This window comes from Halictus rubicundus, chromosome 4 (assembly GCF_050948215.1).
Source record: "Halictus rubicundus isolate RS-2024b chromosome 4, iyHalRubi1_principal, whole genome shotgun sequence".
Classification (NCBI taxonomy): Eukaryota; Metazoa; Arthropoda; class Insecta; order Hymenoptera; family Halictidae; genus Halictus; species Halictus rubicundus.
In genome coordinates, this window is record NC_135152.1 from 3,540,703 (window position 1) to 3,558,082 (window position 17,380).

The following is a 17,380-nucleotide window of genomic DNA, read 5'->3' on the forward strand; positions in this document are numbered from 1 at the left end:
TTATACAGATACAAAAAAATGTTTGGAGGGAAAGTTATCGTATTTGGAGGGAAACATAAGTTTGCGTGGTTGAAGGTCGTCTGAAGGTCATATTTCCGAACAGTAATGTTTTTTTCAAATGAAATGACTACTTTTTGTGTCGTAAATCGATAGAGTGTTAAATTCTGCGCAAAAATTTATTGGTCTTCGTATGTTCTAAAACTAATAGTTAACGAGGTATTATTGAAATAATTTCCCGTATGTACTTACCGTATTCTAGTCGAGGGTCATAAGTTCGCAAACTGTTAAATTTTTCTTAATTCAACGAGTCAAGCTTTCATCATTAATTATGTCGTAGTGTCTACTGTGACACAAATTATATTGTAGTTAATATTTGTCATCTCAATTTGAGTTGTGTTTCGTCGCGTCCTCGTACATGCTCATAAGCGTAAAGTCACGCAGTTAAAAGGCTCACTCTTTGCACTCCTGTGTCAAGTGTGACTCGACAACAATTTCATTAACAGGCATTCCTTTGTTGCGAGTGACTTGGCATTTTTAAATTGCCGGTCTAAATATACATTAAATGTTACGATATCAATTGATGATTACTGCGGTGAGCAATATTACAGTCGCATTCAGCCATTCTCTTCATACAATGGACGATGCCCCATCCAGAAATTTCAAAAATTTATAAAACTTTCGGGACATGCAGAGCACATGTAAGTATTATGCAATTTTTTTTTGCCAGTCAAATTCACTTTGACGGGGTGAAATCGACCCCTGAAAATTCGGCTACTTTTCGTGTTTTTTTTTTTTAATTAAATAAAAAATTGATAAATGTTTTACCAGACGATAGTGCCCCCATTAAAAAGAACAACTTTTGTCTGGAAACGTTTTTTCTATCCCTTATAGTTTGCGAGTTGTAACTTGTAACGCAAAATCGAAAAATAGCCGAATTTTCAAGGGTCGATTTCATCCCCTCAAAGTGCGTGTTCCCCCGCCAAAAAATCGCGTAATACATACCTACGTATGCGCAAAACATCCCCAAAGTGTCATAATTTGTTGAATTTCCCTTGTTACTAAGAAAAATTGTTTTGACTGCATTCGGAACAGATCGCTGGAAACAATATGTATTTTCTGGAGACAAAATTGAAAAATTCAGAGTACAAAAGGCGGAACCCTCTTGCACACCGTCGTTCAAGGACACCGTGGAGAAATCGCGTTCCCAGTGAAGCGCCATTTTCAAATGTGCGTTTTATGGTGTTTCACTGTGGATTTCGGCGAAGGCTGTCGTTCCAGTGGAAGATGAGGAAGCGCGAAGAGGCTCGCAGGGTTCCGCGGAAACGCAAAATTCCGGAGAAGGCTTAAATGTCCGAGGTTCGCATAAGGGACCGCAAGCCGCACAATTGGGCGCGGTGGACCGCACGCGGCACGCGAGACCGCACAGTGCAACGTAACGAGCCGCATTCCGAGCGTGGACCGCATAACAGGCCGCGCACGGCCCAACGGTTGCGCACCACTGCTTTCTCTTCTCTCTCTCTCTCTCTCTCTCTCTCTCTCTCTCCCTCCGCCTCTCCCGCTCTCCTGACGCACCTGAGCTGAGGTATTCGACGAAAAACAAAGCCGCCAATCAGGTGAGAATCGTTTCCCGCCGGTCCGCTGCGTCCTGACTTGATCGATCGGCAACGATCGATCGGCTCTAGTTATATTTATAGAGGAAACGCTGACGATACTGTTTTTTATGTTTATGCTCCAATGGAGCCTCCAATAATTATTGTTTATTGGCTTTGCTGAATTCCCGTGGAAATGAGCTAGTGATAAAATTATGGAAAAATAGCGTGTTTTCAATTTTAATTTAACATTCAGTCCGTGCCTGTGCAAGTTAAACAATCGGTTCCTGCCACATTCGTTGCAAGATATAGGAGTCACGTAAGAACGTTTTTAATAATTTTACGAGGTCGAACATAATACATTCATTCTATTCTATTTCTCCAATCTTTACATTATGTCAAATTGCAGCTGCTCGTTTTCGTCATAAATGCATACAATCAGCAGACTACTCGTACAAGATGCTAGTTCAACCCTGAGACATCTAGACTTCGGATTTGATGCATTTGTGACAGAAATGAGGTGAATTTTAAAATTGTGGAAAGTTCTAAAAAATTGTAGAATATCGTTGTATAATTTTCAGTAATTATTATTATTATTATTATGTTCTTGTTATTCTTTTTCAGTTCTGTTTCCTGTGTGTCTAATAATAACAATAGATTGAATCATTGATAAACGGATGATGATCGTGGATTACAATCAGAGGTCCCACGAAACGACAGTTCTTTTTCGAAGGGATGACCGAATTAGCTAAAGCCCGCAAGAAGACTTAATTGCGGGACAGTTAATAAGGCAGAGTCCCCGACAAGGGTGAGATTAATGCGTGGGCAGCCGTTTAAAAAGTTCCTGGCCAAAGGAGAGAACCCTTAACTCTTGCCAGAGGATATCGAGCCTCTGCGAGTAGCATCCTTCGTCCTTCGACGACGTCGAAATCTAATTTAAACTCGGCTGCCTGTCCCTCGATACGATCTCGTTCGAGGGTTGTCCGGGTACGGGACGATTATAAAAATGCCAGTAACTGGCTGTAACGATGGGAAAAAGGAGGAAAATTTCGTCCGTGGGGCCCGCTACCGTGCTCCTTAACGAGCCAACTATTACGTTGATTAGGTCGCAGCGGGACAGCAATTATCCCGCGGTACACGTTCGAGAAATAAATGACTCCGAGATTAATATGTCGCGAGATTAATGCGGGAGGGCGATGATCGATAATATCACGTGGCTTCTTTACACGCCGGGTTACGGTAGGTTGCTATCCAGGAATCATAGGGGTGTTCAAAATTATCGAGAAGATCATCTTCTTGTTTTAGAAGAAAATGAAGCAAATAAAATGTGACACTGGCCTAATTAGAAGTCTCTTGGTAGTGACTAGGATTCTATAGGGTGTACAGAATGATCAGAAAAAACTACAATACATGGCATCCTTGTTTTCACTTAGGGGATGATGTTTGATCTCTTAAGTATGGCGCGCTTGTCCGCAACTCTGTCTCCCGGGGACGGCGAGCATGGCCGCGGATGGCACAAAAGCCGCTATAGTGGTTCGTACCGTTCAAACTGATGCTTTCCACGGAAGCCACTATAATGGCGTACAGTGCTTAAGAGGTTAAATCGAGATTAAAGTAAGAATAGGAGACAAAAATAAATGAATAAAAAAATAAAACTGATCTGAATACACGTCTGGCAGGCTATTGTTACTGATTAGGAATCTACAGGGTGTCCAGAGTTATCAGGAATAATTCACCGTCTCCTTATTTTAAGGGATGATGCTTAGGCAACATAAGATTGTGGCAGAAAATAAAACTGATCAATATTAAAATCATGCAGTATGCTTTTAATGACTATGAATCTACAGGGTGTCTAGAATTTTTCCAAAAACAATAATCTCACCATTTCACCCTAACGAACGTCATTCAAATGATTGAAGATGAAAAGACAGCTTTAGAGCGAAGACTAATAAACTGAAAGTGACAGTTGATGTTTCTAATAAACACGATCGCTGTCTTGATCTTGATGCTAGCATAGATCGTTAGAACCTATTCAATGACATGATTTAAGGACTGTTAGACTATTATGGTTTCATTGCTTTTAATAACGAAAACAGCAACGATGAATAAGCAGGACGTGGTCGCGAAGCGGAAGTACAACAGCAATTTGTTCAACAACTACGAACACGTCACCGTTTCGCAACGATTCCGCATGGTCTCGACGCGACAGAGTCACCGACGGGGTTTTTATTCCGGAATATATATTTCTTTTTTTTTTTCGCGAATTTGACAGCGCTCGTAAAAGAGCGTTTCGCGCGCGCGACAAAAACTCGCCCATTACGAATTTCGAAAGTTCGTGTTACGGACCGTGGAAAAATCCAATCGGTCGGAATCGCGAGCACCGTTGGCTCTACAAAAATTGATCGGTGCTTAACGAGCTTGTAATTACCTGAAATCTTCGCCAAAGTGTCTGCACAGTCGGTCGAATCTCAAAATTGCTCGCGAAAAACAGTCTCGCTTACCGTACAATCATTCTACTTTCAAACCCAACATTTGTCACGTTTGGGTTCACGGATTTTATTCAGAATGAAATATACTGTAGTACAAAGGAAATTAGGGGACATTTCTGTCATCAATCCGCTGACATCGAATTTGTTTATAAAACACAAGCCTCTGAGCTTGACAAGATTTACAAACAAGTTCTCGTAGAAACATATAAAATGCGTTGCACATTTGAATTTTTATTTTCGGAAGTATTTATTGGATCGGGTTGGACATTTTCATATCTCGATCTAGTAGGACCGGACTATTGTTATAAATTTTTTAGGATCCCTTTTCGAAGCACAGCTCCTGCAATAACAATTATCAATAGAGTATATCAAGTCGATCGTCCATCGATTGAAATTGTATATTAACCTCCCTTTAAACTTATGTAAGATAATTATTATAATATTTTAGGATCGTATAGCGGTCTATAAACGTTCAAGGCGTATCTGCGTGATGCAGGAAAAATTCGATAATATACATATTTTTCACATTTGCGGTTCCAAAGGTCACCTCATAACAGGAAAAATTCATAGATGTGACAACGAAGTCAGTGTATCCGAATTTCCCTTGAATCGCGTCTGCATTCCTCCTGGTACAGTTTCGATTGAAATAGATAAATTCACTGTTAAATCTAGTGAAACTGTTCGTTTTTTAGGCATTATTTTTTATTATAGCATGACATTTATTCCGCAAGTTGACTGCGTTATTAAAAAATGCTCGAACGCCGTCAATATAATAAAATACATACGTGGCACGTGGTGGGGATCCGATCCGGCCACACTCCTTATTTTATATAAAAGTTATGTGCGTTCCATTATTGATTATGGGTCTTTCGTGTACTCTCCTACAAGACGAAATATCTCCGACAAACTTGAAAAACTGCAATTCTCTGCTATAAGGTTCGCTTTGGGATATCGTAGAAGTACCCCGCTGATAAAAGATCGTTCAATGTTTCTCTGTCATAATTTTCTTGCTAAACTCCACTCAAATGAAAGTTCACTTTGTCTCCAAGCTATCAAAGGATACTATAATAGAGTTAAAAATAGAGCAATTAGGTCTAATGACATATTGAGTTAGTGCATAATTTCTTTTCGTAAATTTTCTAACTTAATTGAATCTGAAATTAATTTCAATATCTTTTGTTATGATTTTAAAACGCTTACTACCTCAATTCCCTTTGATTTTGAATTTGGATTCAATCTCAAAAAATGTGATGACCGTGACCAGAAAATCGAGAGTCTCGAGAGACTCGAGAGTCATTTACTGACGGTGGTACAATTTTAAATGCAGAATTCGTCGGTTCCGCTTGTTTCTGCCCTGAGTTAAATTATCACACAACTAAGAGTGTCGACTATAATGCCTCTGTGTTTACAGCAGAGTGTATTGCTTTGAATATTGAAATTATAGAATGAGCTATAATAACCAAAGCTTTATTATCTTGACAGACTCCCTTAGTGCTCTAGTAAGTCTGAAATCTCCTAAACTTAATGTTAGAACTAACAGATTCATCTTGGAAATTAAAAGAAAATTTATTCAATTTCATGAAAATTCCAATAATCACTCGATAAAATTCTTCTGGATTCCGGCCCACTCGGGAAGACGGGGTTACGAGAGGGCTGATGCCCTAGCTAAAGAAGCTACTGTTGCCAGTTCCTTGAAAGTCTCTAAGATTCCATTTACTGACCTACCCGAAACTTTTAAGAAGGATGCGATTTTAAATACAGTTAAAATAATAAAAGATCAAGGGCTACATAAGGGTAAAGCTTATTTTCAACGATTCTACAAAGATGTTCGTTCACCTTGGTTCGGGCATAAAAAGCTAACCCGTCAATGCATTGTTTCAATTAATCGATGCAGGGCGGACCATTATCATTTGGCTGCTTCACTTGCTCGCATTGGCATCATCGATAACCCCAAATGTAAATGTAACCAAGAGCAAGAAACGCTTAACCATGTTCTATGGCAGTGTAACCTATATAATGATCAGAGGATAAAGCTTATCCAAAATCTTTCTAAAGCAGGATTTCAATTGCCATTGGACATAGGCTGCTTAATAGTTGATCCTAATATTAATGCGTGCGTTTATATAATAGCCTTTCTAAATACATGTAACCTACGTGCCTAAGAATCTTTGTTTCTTTTTATATCGTTGCTAACGTTTTCGTTATACCATACAATATACTTTGTAATACTCTGTACTAAGCATTATGTAATAATAAATCTCGTAAGAGATTTCCTAAAAAAAAAAAAAAAAAATCGCGTCTGCCGCAAGTAACGGCGCAATCTTCGCCCCGCAGACTGACAATACCGCGCCCCGCTGTCAGAATTGATTGTGCCCGGTGCGCGACACGGCTGTAAACTATGAAACACCGCGTTCACAATGCCGCGGCACGGTTTTATTACGGGGCCGCGCCCGCGCTCGCGCGTTTCGGCAGTTGCGTTTCCCGTTCCGGCGATAACTGTCGTTCTCCCGGAGCCGAGCAAGACGATTCCGGGGACGCAAACACGTATCGCGGAGTTCAGCGTTTTCGATTACTCGTCCAATTTTATGCGCCATTTAATTTTACGCGACTGGGTTATTCAGGCAATCCGTGCGACACCCGAAAACGCGAGCAGCTATCTATCCTACGTACTACCTACAAGAAAAAAGAAGCAGAAACGAAGAAAAATTTGCTTGCTCGGGGGAACTGAAAGACAGAGAGCGAGAGAGAGAGAGGGGGCGGGGAGAGGGAGGGAGAGGGAGGGAGAATAAAACTTTATCACGGAAATTGTTAAACGCGATCAAACACTTACGATCCGTTACTTTGCTCCCGGAGAGTCTCAAGAATAGACCAACTTTTTTTACGGTTCGAACGATAAGGCGGAGAGATCGGGGCCTCGAAAGCCGCGAGCATTTTCGCGAGGACGTACTGCGCCAGTGCACGAGAAGAACGTTTTAAAAAGTTGCGCGTCCGAGACTCTTTGTCGAGCAACAATAGCGGCCGCCTTTCTTTTATTAGCCATTAACCGGTGGGTCGACTGTTTCGCCCAAAGGAACCTAATCCTGCATATTTTAATCGCGATCCCGGCATCGAACTGGCGGGCGCGCGGCAAGCAGCAAGCAAGCAGCGTCGGGCAACGCGAAACTCCCTGAAAACTTCCCTTAATATTGCGATAACGTTTATACGCGTGCAGGAGGCTGCACGGCCGCCTTTTAAGGGTGTCCCATAAATTTCCAAAGTACCCGTAAAATGATTATAAACGACCGAAGTTATCCTTAACTGTGCGCCGACGTTGATTTAACGGAGACTTTACGTGCCTAAAGGCCGCGGATGTATATTGTTGCGGCGAGCTTCGAGCGGAGCCACCGACCCTAACGAAGGATCCCTTGGGAAGCATTATTTCGACGATTCTGCAACCCCGGGTTCAAAAATCTTACCGCTGGAAAAAAGACCTGCTGACGGATTTCGACGAGTTATTCCGTCGGGGAACGCTGTGGTTTCCTTTTCACGGAGGTGAGTCTTCGAATCAACAAATGTGCAAGAACTGTTTAAAATTTCATGACTGAAGTTGTCCTGGTCGAAGGAATTGGACGTGTATTACTTAACCCTTAGCACTCAAATGGCGACTGTAAGGCGCCACTAAAGATTGCTGTATCATTATTCAAAATATTGATTACATTATTAAATTTGTTCGTATTTAATAAATTACTAAACATTTAAGTACTCTGCGAGTAAATTGCACCATTTTCGTATGTATAGTATGAAAAAATATATACAGAAAGGAAATATTCTAGATAGGAAGAAATGTTTCGTTTTAGAGCTAAAATGGCTACGAGTGCAAAGGGTTAATATTATTAATAAACACTTTTTCCACTGGAAGCTATATACAGTGAATTCTCGATATATGTCAACAACGCAGGTCTTGTATCGCATTGAGCAGTGTTACGTTTGCACTCCTCGGCGTCTGAGGCCTCTCGAGCTTTGCGGCCCCTCACGGGGTGTACCCCGCGGTAGTGGGGATAATTCCGCGGCGTTTATCATCCAGGCTTTGGCGACATATATTGAGAAATCACTGTAGTAGAATCTCTGTTGTCCGAACTAATCAGGAGAACATGGTTATACGGACGACAGTTAGATACAGTGATAGAACGATTACAATGAATGTTGCATATGGATCGTGTAAATCGTGTCTCGAACAAGAATTGTATCGGGCTCATATTAACCAGAAAAATGTGACAAACATGTCGGTGAAGGTTACATAAAAAAAAAACACAGTTAAAAGTGTAGTCCAGTTTTATAATGACCTTGGGGTGAGTTTCTGGATGACATCGGAGTGTTACACTACTCAATAGGGAATTGTTGTGTTGTGTATCGCTACAGCCGGAGGACTAACTAGACTATAGAAGGCGAAACACGAGCGACAGAGACACAACAGGTCGGTTGTTGAAACAACGACGCGACAAGGGGGTCGAAGATGGATTTATCCGTCGGTAGCAAGCCGCTAACCGCGAGATCGCGCGGAAATTCCCGGACGTAGTGACGGGACTGTGACGGTTAGGTTTCGGAGGGAGGTTTCCTTCTGTGCCGGTTTGGAGCCTGATCGATTTATCGGGAAGAGAGAGGACGAGAAGAGACCGTGTCGCAGGCGGAACAGGCCCGGCCCGTCGAACGGAGATCAATGGTGGCAGAGGAGCGATGCTCCGCGTTTCCGAATTGGAAAATAACGCATGACCTCGCGCGACCTGTCCACCCACGGACGCTCGTGAAGGCTCGCGCCTGCTTCTGTTACCTAACCGGCAGAATGCTACGGCTCTGCCTCGGGTCTCGCCAATTCGGACCGTCTGTCACGTCGACGACTCTATCGAGGTCCAAACCGAAACTCCCTGTCGAACATCCCGCCCTTCTAGTACATCACGAAATTTCGAGAGGACGCGGAAATTACTCGAACAACGATCCAGAATTTTGTTTCGGCCCGATCCCGCGAGGCGCGGGAATATCTGCTGCACTAAATACAGCGAAACTCGTTTTAATTGACGACACACTAAATACTTCTTCAAAGAGGACGTCTCATGTATTCAACCGTTTGTCTCTTCCCTTTTCGCCGAATAAAAAAAGAAAGCAACAAAAGTTGCTGAATGTTGCTTCAGCGTGTCCACAGCTTTAACAGGTTTGTTTAGATGGAGTCGCTGATGCGAGCTCAAGGTGATCTTTTGTTTTTCCAAATGTATGTTTCTATTCAACTGGGATTGTAGACCGTTCCTGGAGGAATTCAACAATGTGAACATATTGATGTTTCAAGGCCATTCAAGGTCGTTCAAGGTCATTGATCGCTGTTGCAATTTCGGCTTTGTTAAATGTGTAGACATTCTCCCGTTCAACAGTATTATCACGGTGTGCCGATGTAACCTAAATAATCACAGCCCACGGCATTCGTAGCGATCCGACTATTTGAAATCTCGGATTCCACGAGCAGCAAGCATAAAACGGCTCGGCGTCCCCGAAGGGGGAAGCGGTTCAGGAAACGAGCCGTGACATTCGAACAGCATCTTTCGCCCTAAATCATGCGGAGATACAGAAGAATAGGAAGCGGAAGGGAGCACGGGGAGGCGGGCCGGGTGGCGCTTATCCGCGTCTCGACTCGCGGATCCGCGATAAATCATGATCGCGGGACGTATTTCGATCGTGGCACGTGCCACGAGGCAGCGAGAGCGATTTATGCGTGTGCGTGTACGTAACGCGAGACAGATTCGGTCAATCGGGGATAGGGTGAAACAGTGAGAGAGAGAGAGAGAGAAAGAGAGAGGGGGAGTTGAGAGAGGGGCTTAAATCGAAAGAGGGAAAGCAGGATCGTGCGCCGGCAATTGACCGCGTCGACGTAACACATCGGCCATAAATCGCGCTGTCGCGGCTGGCAGGGTCCACGGGAAAAACCGTCCGTTCCCCGGGACCCGTTTCCTTTTAAAATCGAGCCAAGAAACCGGTCCGCTACGTCTTCTCCCAGCCCCGGCCACTGTTTCAACCGAAGGAAATACAAAAATCCGATGCCAGCGCTCGAAATCGCTTTCCCGTTCGACGGTCTCTCTTTCTATTTCTCTTACTCTCTTATTCCCGTGACTCTCTTTCTGTTTCTCTGCGGCCGACACACGGATCCTTGAAAAAGCTCCGACGTAAATCTCGCGTCAAAAACAGCCACAACCACCCGGCGAAAAATGTTTTTCCTCCGGGGAACGGCGAAAAAGAGCGGCCGGTCACGAACCACCATTGTCGTGGTCGACGCCGCGCCGGAATTAAAAAAGGGGTGGCTTCGATCGCTTCGATCGATCCTAATGGCGTGTTGCGTTACGGTTGCGCCAACGGTTTGTTAGTGTTTCGTCTAACGCGCACCGATCCGGGATATATCGCTGTTCGAGGAAACAAATGGCGCGGTCGAACAAGCGAAACCGTAGGAAGCGATAAAACGAGGCTGAAAGAATTGTAGAACTTTTTCGTGGATTCTGCTTGAAGCATGAACCGTGGAACTTGAATGGGAAAACATGAACGAAAACCTGATCGTGCTTGTGCATGATCTGTGCGGATCTTAACATAATCGCGGCCCGTCTATGTACGTTCAAGCTGTCCGACAACATCCACCGACTATGTATCTTGCATGCTTTAGGCTCTCTCTCTCTCTCTCTCTCTCTCGATGGGGGAAAGGGGTGGTAACAAGAGAAGCAGGACGAACGAAAAGGAGAGAATCGTCGAGCGGAAAACGAGCGTTGTAAGCTTTACGCGGTGACCCGTGCTGACAAACAGCCCTTACCGATAAAAAACAAAAGCGGCGGCGCTGCTCTCGGCCTGTCACGCGACACACGCCGGCCAGATAATGGCGATGCTACAACCGATAAAGCGCTGAAACAATGCCCCGTTGTCTAAACATAAATTGCCGCCGTTCCGTTATCCGTTTCATTGTCTCGCGCCTGCTTTTTTTTTCTACTCCCCCCTCCCCGCCGATGTTCAATCCTGTGACGCTGCTGTTACCTAGCGTTTGCAAAACTGCGAAACGACACAGACGTCAACTCGTCGACGATATTTCGATCCCTCCGAGAGACACGCGACGCCGGGGCTGGTAAGTTTAAACGATCGCGAAACCGGCTATCGCGAAATTAAATCTCCGGTCCGATGATCGCCCGTGAAAGCCCGGATAAGTTCGGAACGAGATTCTTTGTTCGACGCGTTCGCTTTTCGGATTTCCGCGGGACCTCGATTCCGAATCGAAATATCAAGAGAACCTGCCGCGGACAGTGATCTTCTTATCCGGTTTTGTTTTTTAGAAATTATCGCACGGCGGGATTCGAAATGCGCGATTCGTCGAACTCGTTGCTCCTATTGCGTGAAATTAAAATATTATCGGCTGGCGATTATCCTATAATTTTTTAAAGAGTCCATGGTCCGCGGCTGAAGATTTTTTAATCGATCCTTCAGCAGAAATTTTCAGTGTGAACCAGCTGTTTAACCCTTTGCACTCGAAGCTATTTTAACTCCAAAATGAAACATTTCTTCCGACCTAGAGTATTGCCCTTCTATATATATTTTTTCATGTTATACATACGAAAATAGTGCAACTTACTCGTACAATACCGAAATATTTAGTAATTTATCAAATACAAACAAATTTAATAATGTAAAAAATATTTTGAATAATGATACAGCAATTTTTAGTGGTGCTTTACAGACACCATTCGAGTGTTAAGGGTTACTTAGCACCTCCAGGAAAGTCATCAAATAATTTCATTTTAGATTTTAAATACGATCCGGAGCGGATCGTGTCAGGTATCATTGTTATCGGAAAAATGTTATGGAAGTATTGGTCAAGGTTTCATGGGAAAATAATAAAAAATAGTGGAGGCTTGTCATCGATACCTATCGCAACCTATACGTGTATTGAACAAACTGTAATCGCTCAACTTTGAACACGCATAACTTCCGAACCAGTGAATTCCTCGTCTTAAAACTTCGATTTTTGGCAGTTTCTCGTCAATACGTGCAGGATTGTATAGTATAAAGTTAGAAATTTCTGGGTTGCCAAGGTGAAGTTTAAATCGTAATACATCAAAGTCGTGAATACTAAAGATTGAACACTGTAGCTTTTTGCCTATAGATGAAAAATTGAAATGGAAGGGGCGAGGACAATGAATAGAGTCTGCGGGAGTGAGAACACATTGCTTTCGAGCTTCGAGATTTTATTTGAATCTCCCCGATGTAGCAAGACACTGTAACAGTATTTATAATAATTAACACGCTCGCGCGTCGCCGCGGCGACAAACGTTGCGGTGTAATATTCGATTCTTTTTCCACACTCGTTCGCCCTTCTCGTTTCCCACATTCTCCGGTTTAATAATTCAGTCTGAGATTCGATTATTGCTATTTTCCTCGTCTTACTCGACCCGTTACATTGTTTCTCGGACCAGTTAAACAACACCCTTCGCCTACCACGTTTTTTTCGCTATTTCTCACGCATTCTTTCTTGTCTGTGTCTCGTCACACTCGTATTTCGCCACGTTCTTTTGCTCAAATGATCTTCGCTCGACAGAAGATTTTTCCTTCGCTGCGTTCCAGAAGAGACGGCAAACGATTCTTCCTAATATTATAGATTACCGTGAGAGTTTCCTTGTTACATATTGTGTGCGTGTTTTCCGTGTATCTGTGTACAGGTGTGTTCTATTCGTGTGTGTGTGTGTCTGTTGGTGTGTGGTACGCAATATACTTGCCTCCTTCTCATCCTTCTCCTGCGACCATGAGTATATAGAATACCGTATATACATACATAGTTTGTTACAAGGCACAGGTAGCTTACACACTTGATCATTCGCGAAGTTTCTCTCTCTCTCTCTCTCTCTCTCTCTCTCTCTCTCTCTCTCTCGCTCTCTTCATCGACGAAGAACGTTCTTCCACGTCCGGTTCACGCTTCCGCAAGCTCTCGATCTTCCGCACGCATACCACGCTTATGCGATATTGCTTTTTCGGCATTCATTCCACCGAGATTACCAGACCGCAGATTTTTATGCGACAAAAATTGCATCGACGTGAAACAGAAGTTACGTTGAAAAATTGCTTTTTAGATTAAGGTTGGAGTACCGAAGGTCCAATTTATGGATCGGCACTCGAAATGGCAGTGTCGTAAATTTTAGCATTTATAGCACTTTCAGTCTACCAAAATTCAGTGTCATAAAACGTGTTCGGAAACATTCAGATTTGTTCAGCAACGTTCAGTGTGCTTTTTATTCCATTTAGAACGTCACACGATGGAGGAAAAAGATTTTTCATCTTTTGGAATTTTGGTAAATTTAGTCCAGAAAAATTGTATTTGCGAAATGTACGTTGTCTGCATCAATTGCAGGAGCCAAATAAAATTTCTTTTTCCCTTTAACAATTTCAATAAATGACGAATAATACATTACACTGATGTTCTTGAATAAATTGTTTGAAAAACAGCAATGTATACTTTTATTATAGTATACTTTTATTGGTTTTAACTGATCGTTTTTGCAACAAATTTTCAGTTCACGCAATTCTCGACGCGATTCTTGCTTCGTTACTTCGTTTAACTATTATCCGTGTGTTCCACCGAACAACCAACGGGCATGATCGATACTCGATAGAATTCTGGGTTTGGGTCAACGGTTTTTCAGTAGCTTAATGGCCAGCAGTCTATCAATTACCAAACAAAATCGATTTTTGTTTTCGGTTCCCGGTAATGGATCCGATGCAACGCGTTTCTGTTAATTTTACACGAAAATGCCACTGTTAATTCGGTTGCGGGTTAATTGCATTTCACCGTGATTACGCGGGGGTTGCTATTGTAGGTCAGCGACGATTAACGATTACAGAAAGTAATTGGTAATCGAATTAACATTTCAATCGTCGTTGCCAACGTGTCATCGAGCTGACCGACCTCGATTTATATCAATTTCCTGACTCTTGTTAACGAAATCTAATAAAATCGTATGCTTTTTAACCTGGACCGCTGTTTTCCAATAAAATCATCTGCTGTGTACTTTAAATTGTTGAGGTTGGATGTTATATTAAATAAAATTCAATCCACTGCAATTTTTATCTGAAATTGAACTCTTTTCCCTGTAAATGATTTGTTTAGCAACTGCAGTGGTCATACCTTGTGTGCTGTTAACAATTTTCCATAAGATAAAAGAACATTTATATTTATTTTATGTTTAGATTTTCTCTAAAGGCTAAATGTGTGTAACAAAAACATTGGAATTACGTTTTAAATTGAGTAAAATCAGTTGACGTAAAAATATGAGAAAAATCTATGAATGTCGCTTTGTAAATCGAATAATTAAGGTCTACGTTTAATAGAAAACGGGAAGAATCTACAATAAAAAAATTCTCGGAAGATCTCGGTGCATCTAGATCACAAAGACAGATGTCCAAGGCAATCTACTTTCGGCGAGTCATCCAGTGATCAAGCAAGCGATCAATTTCGAAAGCAATGATTAAGCAGAACCATAGCTGACACAGTAGCTGCTACGGGTTCAATCACGTTAATAAAGGTAATCATAGTGCCGCGAAAAGAACAGAGAGAGCCGCAGCAATTCGACCGAGTTTTCCCGCAAACGATCCAGCGGTCTACTCGCGCGTGCTCGATCTTTAATCCCATTGGCCGCGCGATTTGAAACGGGTAGGTAGTATCTACGTCAAAAAGTCGTAATCGAAACGCGACTCCGACGGGCCCGGGTTCGATCCATCTACTCCAGGCTTGTCAAATTGAATCGTTCGACGCAATTAAACCCCGAACCGGCTAATTGATCGATCGTTTATGCCGCTAGTGAGGTGCATGCGATGCTGGTGACGGGTTTGTAAACGACCAGTCGAAACGAACTTCATTGAAGCACATCTGACTTTCCGTTCGTCAAAATCTCTCTTGGTTGTTTCAATTTTTTAATAAAAAAATTGCTCCTCGTTTCCCAAGTTCGCTTCCTAAATTGAGGAAACTGTACTTCTTTGAAAACCTAACGAGAATCGCTTCGAGGAAATAATTGACTGTTCCTTGGAACTGGAGGTTGCATCACTTGTGCTCGACGGAGAAGAGATTTAATTTTTATTGAGATTAATAATGTCTTAATCACAGAGATCTCGCATTTTGAAACTGTATGCAAGGAAGTACGAAAAACATCTCTCAATTTTTATACTGCTGCAATGCAAGACGAAAACCTTATTAAAAGATAATCATTTTCTGTTTTGTAATCTTCAATAAGGGCTAGATTTAATGCCATCAATATATCCGCCATGTTAGATATTAACCTACAAACTTAAACATTTTTATTTTTCAATATACATATAAAGTGCGGATTTTTCGTATTTATGGAAACGATAAGTAAGTGCAGTTTAAAACAGTCGAGAGAAGAAAAAAATTTAACGATGCCGGTATATTATTTTTCGACTTATAATATTTTTAAAGAAAAGAAGAAATTCGTGCTTAGCTCCTGTGCCACTTTAATCGACGAAGAAAATTTGTAGTTTGCACAAAGATCCGCAGCCTATATGTTCCCTTCATGTCAACTCTTAACAAGTTAGGCGCATTGTCCGAGGTCCTAAAACATTTTTAAGCGATCCACAATTTTCCGATATTTTCCGGCAACAAAGATATGTGTTTCTTTGCAGTCACTTTCACACTTTTCCACGTACACAACTCTCTGACATTGTAAGTGTTGAGAGTGACTGTGAAGCTTCAAAGCAAAGCAGAGCCAAAAGCAAAATTTTCATTGACAGCACGAACTTGATTGTTCACAGGTAACCGCCGCTCATATAGCAGGATAAAGAAGAATAAAAAGAGCACTCTGCGAACAGGAGAGAGTATGCGGCCACCCGGTATAGGACAAGGTACGCTTGTTATACAAACGCTGGAGCGCTGTCATTTTATCGGGCTTGTTCGTCAAGCGTCCTGGCAGCTTTTATCCCCGATCGCATCCGACACGCGTCAGCCCGGGAATCGACATTCTATTAACCGTGGCAGGCGCGACGCACAGTTTTCTCGGGGATGTTGCTACACTATTTTTATTTTGACCTGATCTGCAGAAGAAAAACGAGGAAAAATCGGCTGGCCACGGCCTCGGCCGCGAAAATCGCCGCGGGCACTGTCCCCAATAGTATACCACTCGTGAACAAGGCGAGCTAAACAAGGCTAGAACCTGAAAACTTCTTTTCTATCGCGACGTGACCGTGACCCGATCCCGAGAGCAAACTACCCGTGAATCACTGCTCGACGGGCCAATTATCCTGGCCCCGATTTCGCTTTTTAAACGCTGCCGGCCATCTCTAATTATTCTGTCCCAATCACCGAAACGAACCCGTTATACTAGACCAGAAAAACAGGCTTCAAATTGCCACCATTGTGATCCACGTCTGCTTTAATTTGCCGAGTGTTTCAGGTTCATCGTTAACAAATGTGGGACAGAGAAGCTTTAAAGGAAGAATGAACGTGTCTCACAAGAATGTCTTGATCAAAATATTTTCCTCATACTTGCAAACTCTGGATGTAGAGTCTTAAACAGTCAATTACTAAAGAAAGTGTATCTCAACGTCAGAAAAATTAAAGTAGCGGGTTCGCCGCCGTATCGTTATCGCAGAATATTATGTTCATAGAAAACAGAGGTAGAGAGAGAGGGAGAGAGGCAGCTAGAGACGGTTGTCGGCTAAGTTTCCGGAAGTTCGGGGCTTAGGTAGAACAGCGTCCTCGTAAGAGATCCCGGCCACGAACAATCCTTGCGAGATACGCTGCGTGCGAGCTAGAGCAACCGGTAGGTAAATGGGATGACTCGGTTAGCGGTAATCCCGGGCGAAATGCTTGCGTTAATCCGCGTCTCATCGACCGCCAAATATCCCCAGGTAGCTGTCCGTAGTTACAGGTACTCGCGACGTGTTCGAATTGTTTTCTTTGGAGACGCCTTTTGTTTTCTGATCGTCGACGTGTCCCTGTTGGCTGCTCGGGGAACGATTATTCTTCGAATTATTCGCGACCCCGACCCCTTTTGTTCTCTTTCCTCGCGGTACCGGGCCACGTGTAATGCGTTTATACTGGGTGCTTCACTTAACTCGGTCATCTTAAATACCCTCGATCGTTGGCTAATATCGTTTGTATCGGATAATTGAAGAGATTGTCAGTGAAAAATATGATCTCTCCATCTTCTTGATTTTTTTTACTAAATACAGTTGGGAGAATAAGGATTGATAGACTGCATGTACATTAAAAGAAGATTGCAGGAGAAATAATTGAAGTACATTGTGGAA

General features: G+C 42.6%; 1 long non-coding RNA gene across 1 annotated transcript in view; it reads left to right on the top strand.

Annotated features, from left to right (window-relative positions):
* LOC143353223 (uncharacterized) overlaps positions 1-16,568 on the top strand; it is a 38,828-nt gene extending 22,260 nt beyond the window's left edge. Inside the window, exon 2 of the long non-coding RNA XR_013082090.1 lies at positions 15,884-16,568. This is a non-coding gene — a long non-coding RNA (uncharacterized LOC143353223). The remainder of the gene's footprint in view (positions 1-15,883) is intronic.
* The last annotated feature ends 812 nt before the right edge of the window (positions 16,569-17,380 follow it).